Source organism: Pelodiscus sinensis, chromosome 22 (assembly GCF_052426305.1).
Source record: "Pelodiscus sinensis isolate ZL-2025 chromosome 22, ASM5242630v1, whole genome shotgun sequence".
NCBI lineage: Eukaryota > Metazoa > Chordata > Testudines > Trionychidae > Pelodiscus > Pelodiscus sinensis.
Genome location: NC_143073.1, coordinates 14,979,673 through 14,988,320, shown reverse-complemented (window position 1 = coordinate 14,988,320; position 8,648 = coordinate 14,979,673). Strand labels below are relative to the sequence as shown.

Genomic DNA, 8,648 nt, shown 5'->3' with positions numbered 1-8,648 from the left:
ATGCACACAGTCATAGTGACAGGCTTGGGCTCTCAGCAAACTCAGGTCAAGTCGGGCACAATTGCACATTCTCCTCCTAACTAGGAGGCCTAGCATGAAACTCTGTTTTGATGCCAGCTGTGGCTCTGAAGCAACCTGTGACTCAAGAAGCCAGTGCTCAGGACACAGGCTGAAGGTACCAATGCCTGGTGGCTATTGACTATCATACCAGCCAGTTTCATGGCTGCAAGTGCCAGGCTGGCTGGGCCACATTTCTTGAAGTGCCCATTCCATTCTCCAAGAGTGCGTGCCTTCCCTCACTGCCAGTGGTGTAAACCACCCATCTGCTCCTTCTTGACTGGCTCACTTCCTACCTGGCTGGGCTGGACACTACACAGACCACCACCTTCCCATTGTGCCAGGACAAAAAACTTGAAAATTATATGAACAAAGGCTGGCTGGGGAAACTGAAGCACAGTGGGGGGAATGGAGTTGCCAAAGGTCAGAGGCAGAACCAGGAAGAGAACCCAGGAGTCCCGGCTCCCAGCTCTGCCCACCCCATCCCCCCCGCTCTGACCCACCAGCCCCCATTCTCCTCCCAGAGCTGGGGAGAGATTCCAGATCTCCTGGCCTGCAGCCTCATGTCCTACACCTAGCTCCCACTATCCTGTTCTTTCCTTTAGGCCCTGTTATGTCGGGGCCCTGGGGAACCAGGAGCCCTGACACAGGAGCTGATCTCCACCAGTCCAGCCTCAGGTGGGGCTGGAACCGGATCCACGCTAGGGAGGGCCCATCTGCCAGTCGGCTGGGGAGACAGGTGTGGCCTGGCTTGGGGCAGTAACCTGATCAGCCAGACACCAGAGCTGTGGGTTGGGGGATTGGAGCATCCCTGCCTTCCCTACAGCAGTGGTGCAGAAATGAAAAGCTACTGCTTGGGAGCTTCCCAACCCAGTAGTGTCTGAGCCCAATGGGAGTTAGAGTGCAAGGGGGGCGGGGAGCTGGTCTGCGAGGGGAGTGGGACATCGGGGCTGCTGCTCTTGGTTGGGGTGGTGTTCCTGCTTTGAACTGTTACATGTTAGAGTAGCAAACACAGAAACCACCCCCCTCCAACCAAGAGCAGCTGCCCGGGGGGGTGTCACTCCCTTCCCAGAGCTGGGGAAAGAACTCAGGAGTCCCAGCTTGCCCCACTCTAGCCACCAGCCCAAACTCCCCTTCCAGAACCCAGAGAAGTCCAAGGGCAGGCTAGCAGGTGCTGCTGGGTCAGGATTGAAGGGCACTGGCAGGACTGGGGGGAGCCCAGTGCTGGGCTAGCAGGAATTGTGGGTCAGGAGTGAGGAGCACTGGCTGACCTATTCAGGCACAGTGAAGCTGTTGCTTCTGGGCCTCTCTCTCAGCATCATACCCCTAGGGGAGGCACAAGACAATCCATCACACATCCAGCCCTCTCCCTGCAAGGGCAGGGGGTGTGAGAGCAGGTGCCAAGAGGTTAAAATGCTAAGGGAGAAGCTGGGATCTGCTCCCTGTAGATTTTTGTAGCATGTCCCCAAGGGCTGGGAGTCCAGACTCCTTGGTTCTCTCCCCTGCCCTGGGAGGGGAGTGGAAGCTGATGTAAGAGCAGAGGGGTTGATTCTAGTCTGGCTGGGGTGAGCCCTCCCCTCCCCCTGTGCCTCAGTTTCTCTGCTTCTGTCCCATGGTAGAGGAAAGTGGGGGCAGGGTGAAGTTTTTACACTGGGGGAAGGGGCTGGAGAAGTGTTGTTATTTCTGGGTTGGTCACGGGCACCCCCCTCCCCCACAGCTCCCTGAGGAAAGTTAATCATTAATCAGGTAGCACCTTTGCTCCCTCCTGGCGTCTCTGACCTGCTGATCTGTGCCTTTTCCTCCTCCCCCCACCCCTTGCACAGACAGACTGGAGCCAACATGGTACAGCCTTACCCAGCCCTGCCGGTACCCCACATTCCCGACCTACAACCCCTGCTAGCTCAGTCCTGGGCATCCTTGCTTTGCCATTACCTCTCACTCCCAACCTGCAGCCCCTACTGGCCCAACCCTGCCCCCCTGCTATGCTGGTTCCCCTCACTCCCAACCCACAGCTTCCTGCCTGTGGAAGCAGGGTAGGACCTGGATCCTGCATCCTGGGGCAGATGGGAGGCCGAAAGCTGTGGAGGGAGCATGGTGGTGGGACAAGATATGGGGACCCTCTAGCCTGGTGAGGGGGCAGCGCTGGGGAGTGATGGAGCCCAGTGCTTTCCCTGTTGCTATGGTAACAGAGGCAGGAACGCTCACCTGGCTCTGGGGCTGCCCAATTAACTGAGCCCGGGCTGCTGATGTCATCGCCCCATTGGCCTATCAGGGCTGACTCAGTCTGGTTGCTCAGTGATGAGAAACAGCTGCTTGGTGAGGCACGTGTGGGTCTGGCCATGGGGAGGGGGAGGGGGCGGGAAGCAGGCTAACAGGGTATGCAAAGCTACACATGGCAAAATACCCTGGGCATACCAACATACACCAAATATGCTATAGGGTACACACAGCTACATGCCATGACATGCTCTGAACATGCCAACATATACACCAAACATGCTAACAGGACACACACTGCTACATGCCATGACATGTCCTGGACATGTCAACACACACCAAACACACAGAGCACACAGCCACATACAGCAACATGCCCTAGACATGCTAACACACACCAAGCTTGCTAATGGCACACACAGTCACATGCTGTTAAGACACTTTGGACATACCAACACACACACTGAGTGTGCTTATATGGCACATACAGCAATATGCTGGGGACATGCCTGCACTCGTTGCAGGCACTGGACTCCATGCTGCATTCATGGGCCATGCTAATACACACACACACACAATAAGACACTGGGCTACAACTGCACAGGCAGCTGCCTAAACCAAACATGCTAACACATGCATCAACACGCACAACACACATTTGCCTTGAGTCCTGACATACCAGCAGATACACCAGATGTGCTAATACATGTTAGTGTACTTGCATAGGCATGTCTAAGACACACAGAGTGCCACAGATACATACACATGAGGGCAGCCACATGCCAAACAGTAATATTCTCTCTGACATGATTTTAGACACCAAACATGCATCCACATGCTACTCCATACACCAGCCATGCTCACCCCAGAGATGGCCACAGGGAGGAGGGGTGCAGACTTTACCCACCTCCACATGCTAACATCCTGAACACAAACATGTCTCCCCCTCCCCAGCTTTGCATCACACTGGCCCTGCACTCCCCCTACCCCTGCTGCCAGCTCAGGGGCACATGGGGACAGGATATAAATAGCCACCCGAGCTGGGCACTTGGCCAAATACTGGCTAGGAAGCAACCAGAACGTGCCAAAGCCTCCCCCTTCCCAGCCCAGATGGAGCCCCTCCTCCTACTGCACCCTTGCCCCTCTGCCACTCCTACCCTCCCCGCACGCTGCATCCCTGCCCCCCGCATATCCCCGATATAGCTTAGATTATGGCTCTGAATTCTTGAGGACTGACTGACTCAGGGAGCTGGCAGGGGTTACCAGCCCCCATCAGGATCCAAGACAGGGACTGGCTGGCTTATGTGGGCAGGGAATGGAGCAGGGGCCTGGGCTCTAAGAGGCGCTGTGCTCACACCCCAGCAGGGACTCTCACCCCCCTGCAGACACCAAGACCCTCCCCAAAGCTCCTGAATCTGGCACCTGCCAGCAGCAGTCATAGCCGTTACACCAGTTACAGCTGCATCCTGTACAACAGTCGCCCCCCTCACTGAGCAGGGCGGGCAGGGGGAGGGCTCAGCAAGGCGGACGCACTGTGGGACAGAGGGGGGCTGCGTGGTCGGGGAGAGCAGCAGGGGTGACCTCCAGGCACAGCGCCAGGTGCAGGTGGCAGCCACAGGGCAAGCGGTTGGTTCCCCAGATGACAAACCCCAAACAGGCCAGTAGGGGAAGCTACCGAGGGAATGTGATGCTTATACCAGATGGCCCCCAGTAACTGAACCTGCCTCTGGGGACTGCCAGGGCTGGGAGAGTGGGGGGGGGGGAGGTTGGTTGGCAGGGGCTGTGAGTCAGGAGGGGCACCGGTGGAGCTGGGGGAGTCCAGGGCTGGGCTAACACAGCAGGAGCTATAGGGAAGGGTGCAGATGCTAATGGTTAGAGCAGCCAGGGCTGGGAGCCAGGACTCCTGCGTTCAATCCCCTGGGTGCGCTGCGCTCTGTAGAGGGGGGGAGCTTCCAAGCCCCATCAGCCCCCTAGCTTCAAGCACGTCCGCAATGGCTGAGCCCCCTTCCCAGCTGCCAGCCAATGACAACACAATATCCCCAGCGAGCCAATGAGAGAGTAGCAATCAGATCAGCTGGGGTGGGAGGATCTCAGAGTGACCCCTCCCACTTCCTCAGGCTCCCCCCCTCCCCTTTCCCCCCGCACGTGCAGGCCACAACCACAAGAGGGGAAGCTCAACCCACCAACGTGTCCTGGCCCCACCCTTCCCCTCCCCCAGCTCTGCTGGGGAGAGAACCCAGGAGTCCTGGCTCCCAGCCCCCTAATTCTAAACACCAGCCCCCGCTCTCCTTGTCTCCCTCCTTTCCTTGGGTCTGGGTCTGGATCTGGGCCAGAGCTTGGGTGGGGCTGCATTGCGCTGCAGTGATCCCAACTGGAGATGGGGATTGTCCTGCCCAGTTTTGGGGGAAAAGAAGCTGTCACCACATGCACAACCAGCTTCTTACACAGCCTGAATAACCAACACCCTACTGTTGGTGCACACCCAGAGAACATGCACAGACGGCTGCTGGGTGCACCCCTGGAGAACATGCACAGACAACTGCACACCGGGAGAAACATACAACCAGCTGCCAGGCACACCCACAGACACGCACACCCGGCTGCTGGGTGCACACCTGGGGAACATGCGCACCATGTCACCAGGCACACACCCAGAGAACACACATACTGTGCCACAGGACACACACCCAGAGAACTCTCAGCTGGGCACCAGGCACGCATACGGAGAATATGCATCTCTATTGCCACATGCAGAACCAAGCAACACGCTCACCCTGCTATTGGGTGCACAGTGGGGAATCATGTACAACCAGCCAATGGACACAAAACTGGGCAAAAAGTGCCCCTTGCTGCCAGGGAATCTGCACAGCCAGCTGCCAGGCACGCACCTGGGGAACATTCACACCCTGCTACCCAAGTCCCTTTTTCACACACACAAAATCTAGCCTCGAAAGATGCACAGATTCATACACACATCTGTTGCACATGCATGCACACAGAAAACACAAACTCTGCTACATATACTCCTGCTCCACTCTTCCCACACACCACAAACCTTGCCTCCCACCCACGCACAGTTACACAGTGAACAATCCCATTTCTACCTGCACATCTGTACAAAATACACCCTGATCCACAGCATGCCCCCTGTGACATCTTCCATAATAACCACACACTCATCAGAGCACTCTCCCATCCACCCCGAACATAGGCAACCTGCTAGACCTCTCGCCACAAACTGAAACACCTTGATGCACACACAATAGATCTGTTTGTGTAGCCAGCACCTATTTCAAATATACCAGTGTCACCTTTTACATACCACAAAAGCACACACACTGAGGCATGCTGCTCCCTATACCCCTAAACAAATACGCTCCCGATACACACACGTCCCTCAAAACACAACTTGCTTTTCTACACAGCCCTTGCATATGCACCTCTGAATTAGTACTCACAACCTGATACATGCACTCAGACCCACTTGTCCAGCCATCCATCCACATACCCGCCCCCATCCCCATCCATTCATCTATCGACTGCCTATCTCTGTCCCTACCTGTCCAACTATCCATCCACCCACCCCAACCATTCATCCATCTACCTGCCCAGTCCTGTCTCCACCCGTCCAACCATTCACCCATCTACTAAGCCACCCACCCATCCCCATGTGCTCAGCTTTCCACCCGCTCACCCCAGTCCCCATCTGCCTCCCCCTTCCCCACCCGTCCAACCATCCATCCACCCACCCTATCCCCACCCATGCAACAGTCCATCCACTGCTCACCTCCCTTCCCATCTGTCCAGCCTCCCATCCACCCGCCCACCCCTCCTTTCCCATCCAACCATCCACCTGCCCACCCCTGTCCCCACCCATCCAACCAGCCATCCACCATCCCACCTCTGTCCCTTCCTGTCCAACCAGCTGTCCACCCAACTCTGTCCACACTTCTCCTCTGTATCTTCCCTGGAGGAGGCTCGAAAATCCCAGGTTCAAGACTGGAACAGCCCCTCCATTCATCCCCATCTGCCCACCTCCCTCCTGCCACGCCTACCCCTCCATGCAGCCGCCCATCCATTCACCCCCACACCTACTGCTCCACACACTCACCCCATGCCTGCCCCGCCATCCGCCCCCTCCCTCCTAACCCTTTAGCCTACCCCTCTATCCGGCCTCCCTCCTCCCCTCGCCGGCCGCTCCAACCACCCACCCCTCCCTCCACCCCGATTGCCCGCCCCTCTGTCCCTTCCCACACCCCGTTCAGCCTGCCCCCAGACCCACGCGGGTCCCTGTCCGCGCGTGGGGCACTGCCAGCGAGTTCCGCGGGGCGTGGGGTGGGGGGAGGGGTGCCGGGAAGCTGGGAGAGAGGCTGGCTGGGCCGGAAAGGGGGGGGAGGGGGAGGGGGAGGGGAGAGGGGGAGGGCTGTCTCGGCCGGGGGGTGGGGGCTGGGCTGCTCCCAGCACAACCCGCCTCGGCTCTTTGTTTGAGTGGAGCCGGGCTGAGGCCGGGGGGAGAAGGCAAAGGCAGGCCGGAGCCGTACTCGCTGGCCGGGGAGCGGGGCCGGGGCGGATCACCCCCCGCACCGGGCAGCCAGCCGCAGCCCCCCAGTCGGGATCCCCGGGAGCCGCAGGTAGGGGGTGTTGTTCGGATCGGGGCCGGGATCGGGGCCGCGGCTTTGTTGGGGCAGCGGCGGTCGGAGGCCTGGCCCGGTCCGGCCCAGCTCGGCCCCCGCAGCCCTCAGGACCTTTAAAGGGAGGGACGGCGGGGCCGGATCCGGGGTCGGGAAGAAGGAGTCACTCCTGGAGTCGCAGGGCTGTTCTCTCCCTTCCCCGGGGTAAATCGGGAGTCCGGGACTCACCGTCCGGTTCTCTTCTGTTCCTTGTGTAAATCGGGAGTCACGGGGCTCTGCTACCGGCGTAAATCCGAAGTCACTCCGCTGGAGTCAGGGCCCCGTTCCTCCCGGTGTAAATCCGGAGTCACTGCGCTGAAATAAGGGGCAGAATCCCCCGGTGTAAATCCGGAGTCACTCCGTGCCGGTTCCCGTCTGTTCTCGGTATAAATCCGGAGTCATTCCTGGAGTCACCCTGGGCACATTCAGACCTCGGCCCCAGGTCTGAATTCCGACCTTCATCTGGAGCAAAGCTAGTCCCGGATCCGGTGCGATCCGAATCCAAACCGAGCAGACAGGATAGATTGTTTTCTCAAGATGGGGGCAGGGGTTTGGAGGTTGCTGTGGGGGGCTTCATTGTGGGGGTCTCTCCGGTCTCTGTGTTTGAGGTCTGAATTCTTGCCATCCCAAGACAGTGTGCTAAGCCAGGGAGGGGGAATTCGGAGTTGGGGGGCCAGAAGTATTGTGCCCCAGCCAGCTGCCCTCGAGCTCCCTGGGACGTGTCTCCTCAAGCCCTACAGAGAGCCCTAAATGCAGAGGGACCTGGGGGGCTGTTGTAGGTGGGGGTTCTGCTTTAAGGGGGGCTCTGGGATACCCCCCAGTGGCTGGCAGGGGAGGAGCAGGTGGGGTTGGGGTGGGAACAGGATCTGACCCTTTAACAACCCAGAAGAAAGTGAGGCAGGTGGGCCCAGCCTGGGTTCTGCAGTTAACAGACCTCCTGGGGAGGGAGAAACGGGTGCAGATGGGGTGCCCCCCCAACTGCTGGGAAGCCTCACAGGTCCCAGCTCAAGGGAGGAGGCAGTGTGGGGCTCTGCTGCGGTGAGCTTGGACTGGCAGTGGCCAAACCCACCGCTTGGCACCAGCTCACTCTGGCCCTGGGGCAGACACTGGCTGGCTCAAGGGAGCAGAGAATGGGGCATGGAGCCTGTCCCCTCTAGGGGGCGCTGGCTCACACCAGGGAGGCACATTGGCAAAGGGGTTCACCTTTGGCCCATTGCGGTGGGTCCTGGGGAAACGGCCAACCCATGAATCTACCTGGAGCTGGAAAATTCCTGTTCGGGATTCCTGTGGCTTTGGTTGTAGATTGGGAATCGGGATGTGTGGGGGGGGGGAGGGGACTTTGAGGGCACAGTTAAAAGGTCATCTAGGGACATGGCATAATGAATATGCACCTGCCCCCTCCCCCTTCTCTCCCTGGCTGGGAGAGGGAAGGGGGGCTCAGAGCCAGGATTCCTGGGTTCTCGTCTCTGCTCTGTAGGTGTGTGGGGGCTGGTGGTTAGAACAGTGGACAGGGAAGGTTAAGAATTCCTCAGAGGCGGAGGGGACATAGGGCACCTATTGAAGGCTTGGGGTGTGAATCAAGCTTGTGGGGTGGGAAATGGAGGCACCCCCATTGAGCAAGGCATGGAGCAGGCAGCTGGTGCCCATTGGCTGGGCTGGGAGAGAACCAGCTATGAGCATCACCCATAGCTCCATCCCAACAAC

General features: G+C 58.7%; 1 protein-coding gene across 8 annotated transcripts in view; it reads left to right on the top strand.

Annotated features, from left to right (window-relative positions):
* Window positions 1–6,713: 6,713 nt before the first annotated feature.
* Window positions 6,714–8,648, top strand: part of KDM6B (lysine demethylase 6B) — a 37,960-nt gene continuing 36,025 nt past the window's right edge. For 6 of the 8 annotated variants that reach the window (XM_075908096.2, XM_075908093.2, XM_075908091.2 and 3 more), the window contains exon 1: window positions 6,715–6,905. The gene's annotated coding sequence lies outside the window, so the exon portion shown is untranslated. Of the gene's footprint in view, window positions 6,906–8,648 lie in introns of all 8 variants that reach the window. The other 2 variants (XM_075908100.2, XM_075908099.2) reach the window with 2 other exon arrangements.